At 40.8% G+C, this 21,853-nt stretch overlaps 1 protein-coding gene across 3 annotated transcripts in view; it reads left to right on the top strand.

The window, feature by feature from the left end:
* The first annotated feature begins 972 nt into the window (after positions 1-972).
* Positions 973-21,853, top strand: part of HECW2 (HECT, C2 and WW domain containing E3 ubiquitin protein ligase 2) — a 387,653-nt gene continuing 366,772 nt past the window's right edge. For 2 of the 3 annotated variants that reach the window (XM_057746089.1, XM_057746091.1), the window contains exon 1: positions 973-1,223. The gene's annotated coding sequence lies outside the window, so the exon portion shown is untranslated. Of the gene's footprint in view, positions 1,224-1,314; positions 1,378-21,853 lie in introns of those variants that run through there. The other variant, XM_057746090.1, reaches the window with a different exon arrangement.

Genomic DNA, 21,853 nt, shown 5'->3' on the forward strand with positions numbered 1-21,853 from the left:
AAAGAGAACAGCATGTGGGATCTTTCCGGATCCCTGTTCTTCCAATGAGTACAAGAATAGGACCCCTTTTTTTTGTGGTGTGGGCGTGGGGTTCATCAGTTCATTACAGTAGGCTAGCAATGATGCCTGGGATGGATAGATGCAGAGGAATAATGAGTCAGGGCTTTTTGTGACATGGGACAGAACACAACTGAAACTGTCTTGAAGAAATAGAGAGGAGGGGGATTTATTGCCTTTGGGGGTACTTCAGACATATGTGTCTCCTAGGCCTCAAAAGATATTTCCTCTCCCTCAGCTTTTCTTCCCTTAAAGTTGACTTCATTCACATGCATTGGTGGTACTTATCATTGGCTTATATCCTTCCAAATAAGTTATTCCAGTTTGAAGGGCTTCTTTTTCTGAACTGATTCAGCAAAAACCCCAGATTGAATTCCTTAACCACTATGCCCATCCCAGAACCAATCACTGTGGTCTGGAATATGACGACTGCCCAGTTCTGGGGAGAGAGGGTGGGAGGTGTCAGTATCCTGGAACCACAAAAACTCATCGGCGGGGCGGGGAGAGGGGTAGTTCCCAAAGGAAAAATGAATCACAGTTATCAAAGAAATGGATAATACTGAAAGTACATACTCAAAAATCCCTAAATAAGGATATCTATTATTTGGGGAAAACAGTGTTTTGGGACTTCCTCCATATGGTTGTAGTTAAACTGTAAAATCGAGTTATCTTTCCCTTATCTGGATAGATATCAAGCATAGGGGGTAACAGTCTTATTTTTCAGCGTTTTTACTCCTTCCCCTAAGTGGGACTGAGTCAATGAAGATGCTACAAAAGAAGTAAACAGAAAGCTAAAAGTATTAATACGGTAATTTTTAATTTGAGTGCCCTCTTTAGGCAAAGTAGCTGGGAGCGTTTTCCATTTTTATTCGTGACCACACCCCGTGTAGGTGACATGAGTATTACCGTCTCGCCCTTGCAGCTGGGGAAACCGAGGCATGACACTCCTCCATTCAGTCTTCCTGGGGGGATTTAGGAAGAGTCCAGCCTGCCTGACCTCAGAGGGTCTCCTTCTTCGTCCGCGGCGCCTCTCGGAACCCTCATGTCCTTCGGCGTCGCAGAAGGAGAGCAGCTCAGGCTCCGCCGCAGCCTCGGGATTCGTCCTTCGCCCAGCTGCGCCCGCCCCGCTCTCCCGCACCTTCCCCGGGAAGGTCCAGCTGGCCAAGGTCTGGCAGTCCCTGCCGTCCTCTCCCCTCACCCCTCCCGCCTCCCTCCCCCTGGTCCCCGACGTACAGGAAGCCCCCAGCCCAGCGCCCCGCAGGGAGGTGCCGGCAGATGCCTCCCGGGCGTCCGGCGGGAGGGGCGCCGACGCCGCCGGAGGTGAGCGGCCAGCACCCTGCGTCCCCCGAGGGCCGGGGCGGGCACCGGACACGCCGGGCCCGAGGAAGGCGGCGGCGCGAGGGAGGCCGGGCGAGCCCGCGGGGAGCGGCGAGAGGGGGCGACGCGGGCGGGCCGGCGCGCGGCTCTGGGGCGACGCCTGGAGAGGGAGCGGCGGGGAGCCCGGCGCTGCGGGGCTGCCTGGGGACGCGCCGCGCCCGGGCCGCAGAGCTCGGCCGTGAAGCTCCTCGGGACGCCCGGAGCCCCGGCGCCCTCCCGCGCGCGGGCGGGAGACATGGCTTCGCGCGTCCCCGCCGCCGCCGCCGCCGCTGCTGCTGACTCGACAGAATCGGCGGGCCGCGCGGGGGGCGCGGCGTAACCCGGGGTGGGCGGCGGCGCGGAGCCGCCCGGGGAGCTCCGGGAGTCGTTGGGAGCGAAGGAGGATGCCAGCACAAAGGCGAGCTGAGACCCGGACCGCAGCGGAGGGCGGCGGGAAGAGCCGCTGAGGGGCGCGCCGGGCGCGCTCGGCTCCGCGCTGCGTCTCCTGCCGCTGCCTCGGGTCGCCGGGTCGGAGACGGTCGCGCAGCGTCCCTCGGCCCCGGGGCAGCGGCCGCCGCAGCCGGGAGCTGCATGCGACGCGCGGCGGCGCCCCCGGCCGCCTGCTTTCCCCGCGGCGCGCGCGGGCTGGCCGGAGAGCGCCGGGGGCCGCGGGGGCGGGCGACTGCGGGGGCGCCCTGCCGCCGGGCGGCCCCGGTCCCCACCCGCAGTCGGCGGCGGCGGGCGCCAAGCCCCAGGTGAGTGCGCGGCCCCGGCCCGGCCCTCGCGCCGCAGGTACCGGACCGCGGGAGGTGGCTTTGTTTTCCTCCCTCGCGCGCTGGCGCGGTCATTCATTTGACATTTCGGCTTCCGCTGCCCAGAGACGCGGGTGAGAGGCACGGGGACGTGTTTCAAGGTTTGGTTCTCCCAGGGAGCTGAGACTTCGGGGTCCATCTGAGCATCACTTGAGGGAGCGGAGGCTTCGTTTGCTTTTTGGTTTGGAATGTGTTGTGAACATCCTCTGCCGGGGCTTGGGGCCTGGAGGAAACTGGGGCTGCAGATTTAGACGTAGACGTTTCCGAGGACGTGCAACTGCAGAGGTCTGGCTCTTCCATGCCTTGTGTTTTCCGCTTTAGCAGAGCTCAGGTGTCTTTCCTTGCTTATTATTATTAATTTAGGAACATCTTTACACGCGCACTTATTTTAGAGTTGGGAGTCTTTGGAGACAATGCAGAGAGCTCACAGAGTTACAGGGGATCAATCGATGTTAAACTTGAAGGAGGCAAGCGTGGGCAATCGTGTAGGTAGACCAAACTTCCCCGGGGCCTTTTAGCCTTCCCAGTATGGTTTCTGCGTTCACTGCCCTAGAGTCAAGCAAACTTTGAATTCTCATTGTACGTTTTCCTTTGTCAAAGTGTGAAACTTGTCTTTTCTTGAATAGTTTTTCTATAGTTTGTCATTTGGAAGAAAAAGATTTTAACATAATTATTAGAGTCTTCTATTAGACCTGGTGAAATTTCATGTTTTCGTGTGTCTCATAAGTATGATTTTCATTTTTCTATTTCTCCTATTCCCTCAAGGGCTCATTTCTTCTGTTGCCTAGAGAGAGCTCCGCCCCCACCCCCCACCTCTCCTCTCAACAGATGGCTGTGTGTTCTGAGAGGTTATCTTTAAAATGACACTCACATTACCTATAAACAAAAAGGATCAGTTATTAGGCTTATCTTTGGAGTTATTAAAGCAAGAAGCCTAATCTGGATGGAGATATTATTAATGGTGTGAAAATCTGGAGTTTGCTAATCTGTTTGGGCATCAGAAGATTCCTGCAGGGGGATTGTTTATATAGTGTGGAAGACAGATGGCATCCCTAGCAGACAAGAGAAGCCCAGCATAAAGGGTCATTGTATTCTTCAGAAATTATCCACTTCACTGTTGGGAGATGGGGTTGGGTGCGGAAGACAGAATTTTCATCTCCCAAAGGAGGCATTATAATCTTATCATCCAGCAGCCTAACAAGTTAGTTTCTTCTTTCTTTGCACATTTAAAAAGTCATTATTGAGCTATTTGTTTTGATTATTCCGTTGGCACATTTTGGCCTCAATTGTGGTTATGTGAAGCAGTTTAAACAGTTATAGTAACGATAATGTCTTTGAATGTAAGAGTATCATACCATTGGGAAAACAGTAGTTCTTGTATACAGATGGCCCCTTGGACTCATCATGTTTCCTAGCTGGAAGGACTTTAGTCCAGTCTGCATGAATTCAAAAGGAGTTCCTTCTACCATCTGCAGGACAGGTGATTCCCTGACTCCCAACATTTGTCTTCAGACTCTCAGCTATAGGTAGTACTCTACTTTTATAAGGCTTAACAGCCTAAGACGTTTGCTTCAGCAATGCCTCCATCACAGCACTGAACAGCCTTGGGCAGTGAATCTTTTTAAATGACTGTGGAGTCATGAAGAAATCAAAGTCATTTTGAACATTTGAGATAAGCCAGCTGGCACTTTTCTGCTCCTGCCACCACTGTAGATTCTTTATGTGATGTAGATTCCAGCTAGGTTACAAAGTTGGTCTTCCCTCTGTATGATGTGAGGGAAAAATATTCCAGTAAATTAATAGTCACTAGCCACAGGACTAAATTCAGTGAAGGACATGAGCAATGTTTGACCCCTCTGAACAGGAAGAATGGGGTAAAAGTAAGCATTGGCTCTGTTTAACTTGGGAACTGTGATCTTGGAGGAAAAACCCATATTTTCTTACTTTTTTCAAATCCTTCCACAGCACTGATCTCAGCAAAAGGCAAAGCAACTAAGGTTGTTACCTGTAGCTGAGGACAGATGCCAGAGCCTTTTCTTCTGGATGAAGGTGTGTTGCTGGAGAGATGGCTTTTGGGTTCTGTCCAGTTTCAGCATGTGCTTGGCATCAACAAAAGGATTTAATATTCAAATTCAGATTGTTAAGTCGGCGGCCGGTATCTGTGTACCTTCCCACCAGGTGGCTTCCTTGTGAAGTGTTCCTTTATGAGAAACACGAAGCACTAGGCCTGGCACTTGCCGGGCATCTGGCCCTGCATTCACATTCTAGCGTGTTGCTGCCTGCTTTCCTGAGTAAAAAATGGAACCAGTTTTGCATGAATAGGGAATGGCAGAGTGGAGTGAAAACCTTTCCAGCTCCATTGTGGAAAGCCAGGACTGGCCTGAAAGAGAGAGGACTGTATTTGAAGTTTGGTTGATGTAGCAGAGGCAGAATTGCTTTTTTACACTCAGGATGCCTCTTGTGTGGGAAAATGACTAGGGATTAGAAGGGTGACTACACCTCCTGGTTTGCCTGCAATAGTCCTGGTTTGTTCCTGTTGACCTATCTGAATTATCAAATGCATCCCCTTTCACATTTAAAAGTGTCCTGGTTTGGATGATAAATTATATGGTCACCTAGATATTATATGGTCACCTAGATATTAAGGAGTCTCCACTATTTTCTTCACCACCCTCTCCTGACTTCAGATTTTGAGTCTGGCTTTATTTCAGTCTTTAATTTGTTAAATGCAAAGGTAAGAAAGGTAAAAAATTTAAACCAAAAAATGCATAAGGAAAAAAGAAATAGCAAGGAAGACAAAACAATGAGATAATTGGTTACTTGTCATCTATTTACACATAGAAGAAATAAAATAGTCTTATCCTTGAGATTTGTGTCTACTCTGGCTCTAAGACCATGTTATTATTTTCTTCGAGCATGAAGGGCTGACATGAATTGGGACGACTCCTATGATTTGGGAGAGCAGCTTAAACAAGATCTGTTTGCAGACCTGATGGCTTTTGCAAATGTGAATGCAAGTTTCAAGATCTAGTGTTTGGTCAAGTTCTTGGAATTTACTGAAAGACCAAAACACATGTGTTGTTGTGAAGACTTGACTCCACATTCTCCTAGTTTCTAAGCCCTCTGGGCCATGAGGATAATAGAAGAGCCTTTGTTTTCTGCTCTCTCTTCTGACTAGAATCTTGGGTTTGGGTCTCAGCTTTTCAGACAAAGGGCTTGCAGAAGAGGACATGGAAGGCCCACTCACCATGTGAACATTCTCATAGGGGTTGGAGTTTGTGCAGGTGACCTGGTGGGGATTTGAGTTCTGAAGCTAAATATATGAAGCTTGTGGCATGTACTTCTACAACAATGGCTGTGCTCCTTTGCTAAAGAATTGCCTGTTTGAAATAGTTCACTTGCAGTGCTGGCCAGTAGATGTTCCAATTAATTATGATTGTCACTTTTTCCATACCTACTCCACTAAAATCCTCAAAAGCTTGGTCAGCATGCTTGAATAAGAAGTGAATGTATCTTCTCTGTAAGTAGGATGACTGTGTAGTTAATTTTGCCCAGACAAGGACGCTTTTTTTTTTCTTCTTTTTTTATTTTTATTTATTTATTTTTTTTGGGGGGGGTACACCAGGTTCAATCATCTGTTTTTATACACATATCCCCGTATTCCCTCCCTTCCTTGACTCCCCCCCCTCGAGTCCCCCCCACCCTCCCTGCCCCAGTCCTCTAAGGTATCTTCCATCCTCGAGTTGGACTCCCTTTGTTATACAACTTCCCACTGACTACTTTACAGTTGGTAGTACATATATGTCTGTGCTACTCTCTCGCTTCGTCTCAGCTTCCCCTTCACCCCCCGAGGGACACTTTTAATTGTGAAAGGGGATACCAACTGGAAGGGGCACCAGATCAGACAGTGTAAACTGGGCTCTCCCAGGAGAACTGTGATGGATGGTTGTCTGAACTGTTACCTAAGTCATTAGCTTTTATGTGAAGAATACCCGTGTGATAGAAGAATGTTCTTAGCTTCTTCTAGATTTGTTCAACATGTTTGAATGTGTGCATGCATAGATGTGTATGTGTATATACCCAAACACTGATCATATATCTATAGATATGTGTATGGTGAGGTTGAAATTAACTACTTAAGAAGACCTAGTCATTTGGAAGGTTGTGACTTTCATCATTTTTTTTTTTCATGGATTGACTTTTAAACTAAAAAAAAAGCCCAGCCTCTCCAAACTTTAAATCATCTTCTGACCTTGTGTTTAAATCATTTGATGGTTCTCCATTTTCTGTTTAATTCTCAAGGTAAGATCCACAGACACATTGGTGGTTAAAAAGGAAAAGCTATGAAAAAATTTCACTTATTCATTCATTCATTCAGCTACTATTTATTGAGCACCTTCCATGACTCTAGGTGCTGAATGAATAAAACAGAGATCCCTGCCCTTGTGAAGTTTTCATTCCATTGGAAGTGGAGGGCTGGGAGTGCGAGATGCACGATAAACCAGATCAGTAAATTATACAGCGTGGTTGGAGGACATCAGTGCTTCGGAAGAAAGAAAGTAGAACAGGATAAATGTAGCTGGGTAGCCTTCATGAAGAAAGAGACCTTCAGCAAAGACTTAAAGGAAGTGAAAGAAGTTACCCATGCAAATACCTGAGGGCGAGGGTTCCAGGCAGAGGGAACAGCCAGTGCCAAGGCCTAAAGGAGAGGATGTGTTTGGATGTGTTCAAAAGTGAGCAAGGAGACCAAAGCAAGGGAGGCGGGGGGATGGAGGGGAGTCAGAAATATGAATCAGAAAGATGGTGTAGGAGTGGCAGAGCATGTGGGACCCTGAGATATGAGAGTAAGGATAATTTCAGCAGAAATCCCAAATGTTCTTAAAAGTTATTATGGGATTAGGGTATTAAAAATTGTGTTTGCGATATGAAGACTGCACTGGTCAATAAAGCTTACATTTCATAAGCACTTCATCTTGCTTAATATACTTTTTATGTCACTTGCTTATTGTTTATTTGTTCAAATAGCATAGTTTATTGCTGCTGGTCTTAAATTGTATCTCCATTTCACAAAAAATAGATCAGTGGCTCAAAAGTGGTTCATTGCAGTGTGAAAATAGTGATGAGAATAGTAATGTAAGTGCTGCAGTTCAGAGTGTCATAAACATACTTACAGAACTGAATCCCATTCCAAACATAAAATTTGTATCTATACGTGTAAAAGCAAAGGAGTTTGTGAGAGTGATGATTCCGAAACAGTAGCTGAAATTGAAAAGTGCATACTGAAGTATGATGTTGACTATCTCAAAACTGCTTTTTATTGGGCTTGCCATCCATTCGCTCCTAGTCCCCAGTCATTGCCTGTTATGAAACTTTGTCTGTGAAGCCATGGATGTTTTGGTGTCACTTTCAAACAATGCACAGTGGCTTCCTTGTTATACTATTGAAGTTTCCCAGGACAAGTACCCAATAATGCTTTCTGTTACAAAATTAATGTATTATACTGCTAGCGGTAGGTAAGAGATTAAAATTCTAGTAGCATCATTAAAGGATCCTTGTAACAAAAGTAACTATAAGTCATTTTGTTGAAGAGACACTTGGAAAATCAGCTGGAAGGTTAAAGACAAACATTATCCTTAGAGAAAAATCAGAAGTTATTGACAGTATTCCTTTGTCAAATGACACGGTTGGCTGTTGCATAATATCAGTGGAGTAGAGTGTGGAAGAGTGTTTACTATCAAGTGCACGCTAGCAGATATTTCACTTTATGATTGGCTGAAACCACCGATGTCATGCAGAGAATGAATCAGCTTTTGGCATTTGTTCAGGGAGGAGCACTTGGTGATGCTTTGTTCATTTATCATTCAAAATTTGTGCTATAGAGGAAGAGATTTTTCCTTTGGATAACCATTATATATGAGACTGGAAAAGTCCTCAGGAGGCAGGACTGACAGAGCATAAGTTTTATTTACAGATAAGAAGGTGATGGCTTCGTGAAGAAAAGAAGTTTACCTAGAAGCCAATCCACACACTGTTGCTTCCATTCACAGCAAAAGTGTAGCACCTTCTGATCTTGAGGAAATACTGAAAGAAAGTGAAAACTTGGTACAGCCAAATTGCGGCCTCTGAGTACCTGCGTGTTCTGTGCAAAGTGATGGGCAGGGAGTACAAGGCTGATTCTCTGCACTGATGTACCCTGGCCGTTTAGGGGAAAGGTGCACATGTGATATTTTATCTGTGATGTAAGATATCTGCGGAGGAAGAAAAATGTTTCTTTATGACACCAATTAGGAATGATTTCTCTTGTATCAAATGGCTTGCCTCACTTCTCTACTCTGCCCACAGGGAACCATGTCAAGGACAGGGAGGGAAGGAAGAATTGTTAACAAAACAATCTGCCACAATCATAGGACTAAGACATTTTTTTTGTTAGAGAGATTTAGAGGTCCATATTGGCCATAAAGAGTTGAGGAGGTAATATTTTCAGTAATGGACAGTCCTTTAAATCAGAAGCATGTTAACTCTCAGTGACCTATTGGAAGAATAAGAGCACAAAGAAATATTACTTAGATCCAATAAAGTTGATGGAGAGAGAGTACAAGTGTATACGGTACTTGGTATTCGAGAGCATGTAGAGAAACACAGTGGGAGGAACGTAGGCTTTTAGGATTTTGTGTTAAGATACTGGGTGGCTGGGAGTACAGGTGAAGGGAGGTGGAGAAGTCTGGCAGTTGGATGTGACCTTTCTTATACTTTTGCCTTAAGCTTGGCTTCATTTCAGACAAATGGACTTGGTACTCTGAGGTTTTCAGAACATGATCTGTATTGCCCCCGACCTAACTTAGAAAAAAATAAATGTTCTCTAGTGGTCTAGGATTCTTTGCATGGGACTCCCCTCCTTCCTTCTCTCCTCCCTCTCTCCCTCCCCCTTCCCTTCCCTCCCTTTGTCTCTTCCTCTCTTCTCCCCTCCTTGCCTCCCTCTCTTCTTTTGCTCTTTCCCTCTTTAAGCTTTTGAGTTGGCATCTTTAAACTAGAAGATGCTTTGAGAGCTTGTCTCCTCTGTGTCCATGTCTTTTGGCAGATATATGTGCTATCCAGGGCAAGAGGGGTAAGGGCCTCTAGGCAAGTTCTGTTCCTTGTTCAGCTAACCCACTTTAGTATGGAATATCCTGTTATAGCACACATTTAAATTTGAACCCTCATCCTTCAATAAAGATCCATTTCTCGGGGAGTTCCCTGGTGGCCTAGTGGTTTGGATTCTGGGCTTTCACTACTGTGGCCTGGGTTCAGTCCCTGGTTGGAGAACTGAGATCCCCAAGCCTGCAGGGCAAGGCCAAAAGGAAAAAAAAAAAAGATCAATTTCTCTTTTTTTGGGGGGGGGGGAGGGGACTTTAATAAAGATGGAGTCATTGTCTTTTGTCTAATAACTCTTCTATAGTGATGGCCATTATTTCATTCTAGGACAGAAGTCATTCATGCATTATTCATTGAACAAACATTGAGAGCCTTATATGTGCCAGGCTCTGTGCTGAGTGATAGGTATAAAAGAGGTCAGTATTCAGACATGGCCCTGACCAGATAAAACAGAGAATCGGATTAGGAAATAGGCAACAGCAACAAAAATATGAGTAAACGAGTAAATATGTAATTGCAAAGCAAACGGCAGAAATGTAAATATAAACATTTTTACATTATGGTGGTGGTATTGAGCTACTTTTATATTAACTTCTGAGCTGTATGACCTTCTGAATGTATTTTTGAAATATTTAGTGGGTAAAAAGTGAAAAAAACATAGTTGGAAGTGTGGTAAGTGCTTTGTAGAGGAGGACCTTGACAGAGAAGGAAGTTTAACTGAGACTTCCTTTACATCGGGTGGTCAGAGAAGAGGAGTGTAAGTCATCACTCACCTATGTGGGAGGGATGAGGATGATTTGGACAGAGCTCAGAGAAGCGTCACAAAGATGACTGACAACAGAGTGGAAAATAAGACCTATGAGAGTACTCTCAAAGAACCAGGGATGTAGAGTAGCCATGGAATTTAACCCGATGCAGTGACTTAGGCTCTGTTTCTTCAGTTTATACGCATCCACGTTTACACATCCACATTCTCTTTGCTCATTTCTCATGGTCATCAGGCAAGGCACATGATTCAGGTTACAATTACATGTGAGAGGGAAATTGAAATTTTGTTCTGCCGTTGAGGTAAAATTGGAAAGGACTTGATAGGCAAACTTGTCCAGGCTTCTTATGAAGAAATATCTTTTTAATGTTGTTAACAGGTGGTCATCAAATTCTTAGGAGGTTGTTTCCATGCTTCCTCCACCTAGAACGGGGTGGTGGCGAGTGGAGCGCTTTGGTTTACTGAGTGTCAGGCAGGTCGTCTTTCCATTCCATAAATACGCCAGACGCATCTCCACCTCAGTACTTTTACCACAAGAAGCACTCCCCACCTGGAATGCCTGCCAATTCTACCCGCTTTCTGTGTGTCCTTTAAAAATGGTGGTTTTTATAATCCTCCCCTCATCTTACCCTTATGAAGAATGTGGCATTTCTGGAAGTAAATGTGGCTTCCGTTGTCGTGATTGGCAGTACGATTGGGGGTAGAGTGAGTGTCCTGCTCTGGGAAGGGATTGAGGGCAGTGTGTTCAGTTTGATATCTTCCCCCCACATGCTGATACGCCCCACTCTTGGGAATCACGATCTTACAGCAATTAAGACCTTAATCCTCTGCTGCTTTAGGTGGTGCACGACTTATTCCGTTTGCTGTTATTAGGCTTTTTGCCAACCAGATTTTAAGTACTCTGAAGATGTGGAAGCTTGGCTGCTACCTCTGTAGAGTGCCCGGTATTGATCATAAAGTGAATGCATGTACAATAATCAGTGCTTAATGGCTGAAGGAACCACGTGTTTCTTTTTCATGGACCATTATGAAAGGCTATTATTTATATAAATCTGATATTAAGTTGGCACAGATGCTAAAAGATGAACATTTTTGTAGTTTTAAAATGGCAGGAAGTCAGGTCTTGGAGGTCTGATTCATTGAGATCGTTCCCATCTCGGAAACCTCCTTCTTCCTTTGTAAGCCCTCTAACTCCCTGCTGTTCAAAATGTAGTCTACAGACCAGTGGTATCAGCATCACCTGGAAGCCAGCCTACTGAGTCAGAATCTGCATTTTAATAAGATCCTCAGGTGTGTTCTGTGTACAGTAAAGTTTGAGAAGCGTTTTATTTTTAACACAAAGTTCAGAAATTTAAGAGGAGCTTTCATCTTTAAAGAGAAGTGAGTCTGGAAATGAAGATTTCATTGGTCTCTGGATGAAATCCTCAGTGCTTTCTTTCGTGTGGCCTGGAATTACACTGCTTCTTGCCAGGCCAGAAGGTGCCTCTGTAGGAGTGCCCCAGGTTAATTTAAGTAAGTGAGTGGTACTTAGATGTTAGATGTGATGGTAATTACAGGAACTTGAAGTAGTTTGGAGTGAGAAACTAGGAGATCTTAGCAAAGATAGAGGAGCGCGCCTATGCAACCTGAAACCAAAGATAAGGGACGAGGTCTTCCCTTTATGATTAGAAACAACTTCTAACTCTCTGGACTAGGACTCAGTTCTCAAACTCCAACCCCTCCAGAGCCAGCAGGTCACAAATATAACCAGCTTAAAGTGCTGTGCACGGAAACCTCGTGGAGTGATGAGGATTGTGGAGAGGCACTCTTCATCAGAGAGGAAGGCGGTGTCACACTCCACTCACCCAGCTGTTGCCACATGAGAACTTGGGTCCAGCATGGCCGAATCGTCAGATTTTTCAAACGAAGCTAAAAATGTAAGTGTGTGTATAAAACATCTCTTGAGTGTAGTATGTTGGTAATTAAAATGTTTTTAGAATGGCTCAGGCCAAACAAAATTCATATGCTGCCTGCATCTGTTTTGTAACCCCTGTTCTGGAGCAACAAAACATACGTGGTGGTGTGAATACCTGGCTTTTTTAGTGTAGGGCACCAAACACAGGTAGAGGCATTTTGGTCCTGGTAAGGACCATTTTGGATCTTCACTGAGTAAAAGAAATAAAAAAACATAAAAGAAGGGAGCTGCACTTGCTTTGATGACCTGATTTAAAATATATGTCTTAAGAACCTTGGTAACTAATGGTGTTTGAAGGAAAGAGACGCCTGAAGGCATAAAACTTAGGTCCTGTAAAATCTGAAGGGGAAGTAGGCATGGAGTTGGGACGAGGGTGAGGAAATGAGATCATGGAAATTTCTTGGCACCCCCCAAGCTAGGATCACACAGTGCAACAGAGCTGGGAGGCTAGACCACAGCTTGGAACTTCATCGTGCTTAGAGAGAAGTGTGACCGGAGGTAGAATTCGAGTTAATTTATCTTTAGCGTCTGGTTCTTGACTTTGGGTGGTGGCTAATATTTAAAGCTTGCTGAAATCGAGTTTTCGATTAAAGTTTGTCATGGTAAAATTAGCATTTTATATATTATGAGAATGAAAACTAGGTGAAGGAATCAAAATTCTTTCCCAAGATTTATTATTGATTATACTTCTTGTTAAAAATTAAATTCCTTAAGGATTAGTACTGTTTACTATTTATCTTTACATTATTATCATCTTTATATCCAGTGCAGTCTGGGTCAGTGATCTGTACCGATTATAAAACAAAATATAGTTTATTTTCTATCTTGGTGGTATTCATTTTCCTCACTGACTTGAAAAGCATAATGGCTTTGTTGAGATATAATTCACATACCATGGAATTTGTCATTTTAAAGTGTACAGTGTAGTGGGCTTTAGTATATTTACAGAGTTGTGCAACCATCACCACCTTGTAATTTCAGAACTTTTTTATCGCCCTCAAAAGAAGTCCAGTACCCTAATAGTTACTCCTCATCTCCCCTGTCTCCAGCCCCTGGCAACCATCACTCCAGTTTCTGTCTCTATAGATTTGCCTCTTGTAGGCATTTCATAAAAGTGGAGTTATATAATATGTAGCCTTTTGTGACTAGTATCTTTCACTTAGCATAAGGTTTCCAAAGTTTATCCATATTGTAGCATGTGTTAGCACACCATTCTTTTGTATAGCCAAATAAAATTGTATTGTGTGGATATACCACATTTTGTTTATCCTTTCATCAGTTGATGAACATTTGAGATGTTGTCAATTTTTAGCTCTTATGAATAATTCTGCTATGAGTATTTGTGTAAAAGTTTTTGTGTGGCTATATGTTTTCAGTTCTCTTGAGTATACACCTAGGAGTGGAATTGTTGGGTCATTGGTAACTCTACGTTTATCATTTTGAAGATCTGCCAAACAGTTTTCCAAATTGAGTGCAGCATTTTACATTTTAATCAGCAATGTCTGAGGGTTCCAATTTCTTCATATTCTCACAAACACTTGTTATTGTTTTTCATTTTGATTTTAGCCATTCTGGTGGGTATGAAGTGGTATTTCATTATGGCTTTGTTTTGCTTTTCTGTAATGACTCAGGATGTTGAGCATCTTTTTGTGTGGTTATTGGCCATTTGTGTATATTCTTTGGAGAAGTGTCTATTCACATCCTTTGCTAATTTAAAAATAAGGTTATTTATTTTAAGATTTTTGTGTCATAGACTTTTTTTTTTAACATTCTGGATTCTAGACCCTTTTGAGATATATGACTTGAAAATATTTTTTCTATTTTGGAGATTGTCTTTTCACTGTCTTGCTAGTGTCATTTGAAGCACAAAATTTTGTAATTTTGATAAAGCCTAATTATCTTTTTTTTTTTTCTTTCTTGTGCTTTTGGTGCATATCTATCCTTGTTGATTTCCTAATTATTCAATCCAATATGGAAAATGGAGTATTGACATCTTCAACTATTTGTTGTTAAATTGTCTATTTCTCCCTTCAACTCTTGTCAGTTTCTACTCGTGTATTTTACAGCCCCTTATAACATATATGTTTGTAATCATTATGTATTCCTTTTGAATTGACTCATTTATCATTATAAAATATCATTCTTTCTCTCTAGTTACCATTTTTGTCTTAAAGTGTATTTTGTCTGTTATTAGCATTGTTATGCCACCTCTTTTTTGAGTTACTGTTTCCATGATTTATCTTTTCCCATCCTTTTACTTTTACCTATTTGTGTCTCTGAATCTAAATTTTCTCTTTTAGACAGCATATTGTTGAATCATTTAAAAATATATTCTGCTAATCTCTGCCTTTTAGTGACTGTTTAACTAGAATGTTTGACTGGAGTGTTTATTTACATTTAATGTAATTACTGTTTATTAGATGGATATATATGCCTTGTTTGCTGTTGTTTTTTTGTGTGTCTTATGTCTTTTTTGTTCCTTGATTCCTCCATTACTTGTCTTGGGTTAAATATATATGTTTTCTAGTATGCCATTTAAATTTTCTTGTTGTTGCTTTTCTGGAGAAGGTAATTTTCATAGGCCTTTATTCTGTCATTCCTGATGACAGTTATGATTATTTTTGAGTTATTTCCTTAGTTGTTGCCTGGGGATTACAGTGAAATTCTTAATTTAAAACAATCTAGTTCAGGTCAATTTCAACTAATTTTGAAAGTATACAAAAACTTTACTTCAATGTGGCTTAATTCCTTACTTTATACATTGTAAGCCCATCATTAACACTTTTGTAATTATTGTCTTACACAGTTGTTTTTAAATAGAAAAGAGTTATAAACAAAGATACATTTATACTGTATTTTGCATTTAACTATGTAGTTAGCTTTACCAGTTCTCTTTATGTCTTCATGCGGATTTGAGTTAATATTTAGTGATTTTTCATTTCAGCCTCAAGAACTCCCTTTAGTATTTCTTGTAGGATAGATTTGATAGTGACAGATTCTCTCAGGATTTGCTTGTATGGGAATGTCTTAATTTCCTCTTCATTTTTGAAGGATAATTTTGCTGGGTATAGAAATTTTGGTTAACTTTTAAAAATTTCACTGCTTTGAATATGTTATTTTAGTGCCCTCTGGCCCTCATAGTGTCTGGTGAAAAATCAGCTGTTAATCTTATTGAGAATCCTTTGCTTGTGATGAGACTGATTTTTGTTTATTTGTTTTTTTCTGTGTTCAAGTTTCTCTCTGTCTTTTGACATTTTGACTATGATGTGTCTTGGTGTAGATTCTTTTTAGTTATCCTACTTTGAGTTTATTGAACTGTTTGGATATATAGATTAATGTTTTCATCAAATTTGGGAAGTTTTTGGCCATTATTTCTTCAGATATTCTTTCTGTTTCTTTCCTTTCCTTCTGGGATTCCCAGCATGCATGGATTGATATGACATCTGTAGTTTCACAGGTCTCTGAGGCGCTGTTAATTTTTCTTCATTTTTTTTCTGTTCTTAAGCCTGGATAATCTTAGCATATCTTCAAGTGCACTGATCCTTTCTTCTGCCTATTAAAATCTGCTGTTGAACCCCTCTAGTGAATTTTCCATTTCAGGTATTTTTAAACACCAGAATTTTAATCTGGTTCTTTTTAAAAATGATTTTTATCTCTATATTGATAGTCTTTGGTGAAATATTGTTTTTAAATTATCCTTTAATTCTTTAGACAGGTTTCCTTTAGTTATTTGAACATATTTTTAGTAGTTTTAAATCTTTGTCTAGAATGCCCTAAATCTGAGCTTCTCAGGGACATATTTTGTTTATTTCATGTGTACGGGCCACACTTTCCTGTTTATTTGTGTATGTTTTAAGTTGTTATTGAAAAATGGGCATTTCAAATAATATCACATACCAACTCTGAAAATCAAGTGTTCCTTCCCTCCCCAAGGTTTGATGTTTTTGCTCTTTGTTGCTGTTATTCGTTTGTTTACTGACTTTCCTGAATAAATTCTGTAGTGTCTACATTCTTTGTCACATGTGGCTACTGAAACTTTTATTATGTTCCCTTAGTGGTAGGTTAATGATTAGACAGAGATTTCCTTACATGCCTGGAACCAATAAGTATCTCAGTCTTTGCTGAGAGGCTTTATGTGCATGTTGGGGCACACCTTCAACAAGTGGCACTCTGCCTTAGCCTTCACTTCATGTGTGGGCAGAGCCTCAAAGGTGAAAGAATGGGGTCTTCTCAGATATTTCTTCCGTGTGTGCATAGTGCTGCACATGAATGTGGCTTTTTCAATCATAAGGAGTATGTCAGAGCCTTTCAAATCCTTCTATGGACATTTGATTCTCCAGCTCTCTCTTTTCAGTTTTTAAGCCAGCCTCTTTTTCGCTCAAGCTGGTATTGCTGCCATAGACATCTGTATTGTTAAACAATTGCAGCTGATTGTTTTCAACAAATGCTGTGGGGCTAGAGCTTTTTTCCATTGAGTGAGCTCTGAGTTAGGTCCAATAAACACAAGCCCTTGGATTAGGGCTTTTCTAAAGAACTGCCAGGTCAAATAATGACAATTCACTGGGGTAGAGCCATTTTGGGGAACTCTGACCCATTTTGCCCTCTCCATTGGCTGCTAGAATACTTTTTTTTTTCAGTTACTGTGGCTGCAAGGATGCTGGTTTTTAAGGATACTGTGATGCTGGGGAGGGAGTGATAGAAATAAGGGAAATGGAAATGCCACTAAGGTCACTGTTTTTATTGTGATGCAACCATTTTTTTGGTAACTTAATCATTCTCATAATGGAGTAAGCCTTTCTTTGATTTTCAGAATTGTGAAAAACTCGATTTTGACAGTTTTTGCCAGTGTTCTCATTGCTTTTATGGAGGATCAGATTTTTGGAGGTCCTTATTTGGCCATTCTGTAAGTGCTTCCCCCTCCTACTGAATTTTACAAGTTCTGGCTGCTCTTGTGGTGTTACATTTGATGGCTTCTTTCTTTCTTGCTTGCTTGCTTTCAAGATTTTGAAACATAATTTTTATTATCTTTTTTCATCTTTATTATCTCCATTTTGTTCACCCCTTCCACAAGTACATGCTTTTTAAAAAAAAATCCATGTTTAGATTAAAGAAGTTAATTGAGGTAAAATACACATAACATAAAAATTTTCCATCTTAATTAACCATGCTTAAATGTAAAACTCAGTAATGCTAAGTACATTGACATTGTTATGCAGGCAATCTCCAGAACTCTCTTTATTTTGAAAAACTGGAAGTCTGTACCTGTTAAACAAAGCTCCACATCTCTCCCCACCCCACTCCAGCTCCTGACAAATACCATTCTATTTTCTATCTATATGAATTTGACTATTCCAGGTATCTTATATAAGTGGAGTCATATAGTATTTGTCTTTTTGTGATTGGGTTTTTTCATCTAGCATAATGTCCTCAAGGTTTATCCATGTTGGAACATGTGTCAGAATTTCCTTACTTTCTAAGGCTGAATAATATTCTTTTGTATGGATATATCATATTTTGTTTGTACATTGCTCCATCAATAAACACTTGGGTTGCTTCCACCTTTTTGCTATTGTGAGTAATGCTGCTGTGAATGTAGGTGTACAAATATCTCTTTGAGATCCTGGCTTCAATTCTTTTGAGTATATAGTTGTTTATTTTCTTTTGAGTGGAAGCGTCTGTAGAAATATCCAACTTGATAGTTTTTTCTTTTAATGACTGTCTCAAATTTTGCTATATAATATGTTTGCTATATAATACGTTTGCTATGTAATACGTTTTCGTTAAGCACAACTAAGTATTCTTTTCTGATTCTACTCAGACATAGACATCATCTCACTTGTTCTTCTATTTTTAAGTTGCTAAAATTTAAAAAATTTTAAATGACTTGAAGCCATGTCAGGGGTTAGAAAATGAGTAAATTACAAACTTAAATGGAATCTAACTTCTGATTCCTAGTTGAAACCTAAAATTTCTGTGTTTTGTTATTTGTTATGTGTCTAAAGAAAAAGAAGAATGTGGGGATAAGAATCATTGTAGTTCTTTTTTTTTGGAGTTAAATTTGTTTTTTAATTTTAATTTTTTTGATTCACCTTTTTATTTTATTTTTTAAAAATTTATTTATTTATTTATTTATTTATTTATTTAATTTATTGGCTGCCTTGGGTCTTCATTGATGCACATGGGCTTTCTCTAGTTGCTGCGAGCAGGGGCTACTCTTCATTGTGGTGCGCAGGCTCCTCATTGTAGTGGTTTCTCTTGTTGTGGGGCACGGGCTCTAGGTGCATGGGCTTCAATAGTTGTGGCACATGGGCTCAGTAGTTGTGGCTCATGGGCTCTAGAGCACAGGCTCAACAGTTGTGGTGCATGGGCTTAGTTGCTCCATGGCATGTGGAATCTTCCCAGGACAGGGCTCGAACCTGTGTCCCCTGCATTGGCAGGCGGATTCTTTACCACTGCGCCACCTAGGAAGTCCCACCTTTTTAAAATTGGAGTATAGTTGCTTTACAATGTTGTGTCAGTTTCTATTGTACAGCAAAGTGAATCAGCCACATATATACATGTATCCCCTCTTCCTTGGATTTCCTTCCCATTTAGGTCACCACAGAGTACTGAGTAGAGTTCCCTGTGCTATATGGTCTGTTCTCATTAGTTATCTATTTTATACATAGTAGTGTATATATGTCAATTCCAGTCTTCCAATCCATCTCCCACCCCCTGCCCCATATCCATACATTTCTTCTCTGTGTCTGTGTCTCTATTTCTGCTTTGCAGATAAGTTCATCTATACAACTTTTCTAGATTCCACATATATGCATTAATATACGATTTGTTTTTCTCTTTCTGACTTACTTCACTCTGTATGACAGCCTCTAGGTCCATCCACATCTCTACACATGACCCAATTTTGTTCCTTTTTAAGACTGAGTAATATTCCATTGTATATATGTACCACACCTTCTTTATCCATTCATCTGTTGATGGACATTTAGGTTAGTTCCATGTCCTGGCTATTGTAAATAGTGCTGCAGTGAACACTGGGGTGCATGTATCTTTTTGAATTATGGTTTTCTCAGGGTATATGCCTAGGAGTGGGATTGCTGGGTCATATGGTAGTTCTATTTTTAGTTTTTTAAGGAACCTCCATACTGTTTTCCATAGTGGCTATCAATTTACATTCCCACTAGCAATGTAAGAGGGTTCCATTTCCTTCACACCCTCTCCAGCATTTATTGTTTGTAGATTTTTTGATGGCCATTCTGACCAGTGTGAGGTGATACCTTATTGTAGTTTTGGTTTGCATTTCTCTAATAATTAGTGATGTTGTACATCTTTTCATGCATTTTTTTTTTTTTTTTGCCATCTGTATGTCTTCTTTGGAAAAATGTCTATTTAGGTCTTCTGACCATTTTTTGATTGGGTTGTCTGTTTTTTTGTTATTGAACTGCTTGAGCTATTTGTATATTTTGAAGATTACTCCCTTGTCAGTTGTTTCACTGGCGAATATTTTCTCCCATTCTGAGGGTTGTCTTTTCATCTTGTTTATGGTTTCCTTTGCTGTGCAAAAGCTTTTAAGTTTCATTAGGTCCCATTTGCTTATTTTTGTTTTTATTTTCATTTCTGTAGGAGGTGGGTCAAAAAAGATTTTGCTGTGATTTATATCAAAGGGTACTCTGCCTGTGTTTTCCTCTAAGAGCTTTATAGTGTCTGGTCTTACATTTAGGTCTTTAATCCATTTTGAGCTTATTTTTGTATATGGTGTTAGGGAGTATTCTAATTTCATTCTTTTACATGTAGCATTGTAGTTCTTTTGAATAAGCAGCCAACACAGCATTATGGTCTAAATTTCACTGGTAAATAAGTAGGCCATTGGGGAAAAAATATATGTTTTTAAAATTTTTATTTATTTATTTATTTATTTATTTATTTATTTATTTATTTATTTATTTTTATTGGCTGTGTTGGGTCTTCATTGCTGCACGTGGGCTTTCTCTAGTTGTGGAGAGCGGGGGCTACTTTTCATTGCAGTGCGCAGGCTTCTTATTTTAGTGGCTTCTCTTCTTGCCAAGCACGGGCTCTAGGTGCTTGGGCTTCAGTAGTTGTGGCACATGGTCTCAGTAGTTGTGGCTTGCAGGCTGTAGAGCACAGGCTCAGTAGTTGTGGCACATGGGCTTAGTTGCTTTTCGGCATGTGGGATCTTTCTGGACCAGGGCTCGAACCCATGTCCCCTGCATTGGCAGGTGGATTCTTAACCACTGCGCCACCAGGGAAGCCTGGGAAAATATATTTAAGGATAGAAAGTAGCAGAAGTTTCTTGGATAAATTTTGGTGTTTATCAAGAAGTTGACATTTGAGACAAGGTTTTATTTCTATAATTTTTCTTAATTTTTTGACTAGTGCTTTTTTAGGCTTTATTTTCTTCCACTTAATTTTATTCATACGTCTAGTCTCCATTTTGCAGTAGGTGGGGGTGGGTGAAACTAAGTACTGTGAGTCTTTAAATTGGCAGCACTTTTAGGAACCAAAGTTTCATGTAATAACTAACATAACACTGAACTTTTATTTAGATATATATATGAGAATTATGACTTCACTGTTTTTTAAAGAAACACACAACTTGACCTTGAATGAAATTCTAACAAATCCTTAGCTAAATTGGAAATGAAAAGATAATAAGAGAGAGAGAACCACTGAAGCAAAATATACAAAATCTTCAATTAAAATAATTAAACATTTCTAAAGGAAATGTGTTTGAAATGATATATATTACTAACTGTTTTATTTTTAGATGTGTAATATTAATGTGAAACAGATTTACTGGCTGACTAAGGTACATAAGATTAAAAATTTGTTCTCTCACAAATTTGGGGGAAAATAAAATATTCCATTTATCAGTTTCCAAAATATGAGAAGGTTTTATTTAGTGCTTTCTATTCAATTCTCATTGAGGGAGGGATGAAACTTATTTAGAAACAGACTTATTAAGGCATCTTAACACTGATATTTTCATTGTATAAGGTAAGAAAGAATGTATGCAGTTACTTCCAGGAGTGCTTAGTGACAATAGCCCTATCAATGTTAGACAATTTGCTAAAGAATGTATGCAGTTACTTCCAGGAGTGCTAAAGAATGTATGCAGTTTGCTAAAGAATGTATGCAGTACTTCCAGGAGTGCTTTGTGACAATAGCCCTATCAATGTTAGACAATTAATTCTAGTTGAATACCTGGAATTACAGAAATATACCATTCCTGCATTTTCCATCTGCTTTCCTTAGAGCAGTAGGTTCTACAGGCATGTTGTTCAGCTGCCTTGCAGGTTGTCTGAGGTGACAGATTCACCAACTATTTTACTGTGACAAACAAGGGTCACTAGGTTATAAACTTTTTCAGTTAGCAGTATCTTCTTTCTTGTTACCTAGCACCCAGTTGCTAAGCCAGTGCCTCATATTTTATATTTATAGAGTATCAGCACCCCACTTCTGTTACCAGTTTTTAAGATTGTTTGAGTATGAGCTAAGCAGGTGTACTTGACACTTCCCCAAAACAGTGGCTTTAAAGATAGAAGCTCATTCTAAAGAATGTTGCTTGCTAACGTTTCCTCTAATATTTCTCTCTTATTTTTACCTGAGGTAGTGTTTTGGAAAATCTTCATTCGTTCCCCCGGTGTGTCTCCTTTTCTTTCACACAGAACACTCTGACAGCTATAGTCACCAAATACTTGGAGGTTTTCCCCCAACAAGCAATCCTCTTGGACACCAGCTGGGTGTCCCACAGTTTAA

The sequence above is a fragment of the Hippopotamus amphibius genome, chromosome 8 (genome assembly GCF_030028045.1).
Source record: "Hippopotamus amphibius kiboko isolate mHipAmp2 chromosome 8, mHipAmp2.hap2, whole genome shotgun sequence".
Lineage (NCBI taxonomy): Eukaryota > Metazoa > Chordata > Mammalia > Artiodactyla > Hippopotamidae > Hippopotamus > Hippopotamus amphibius.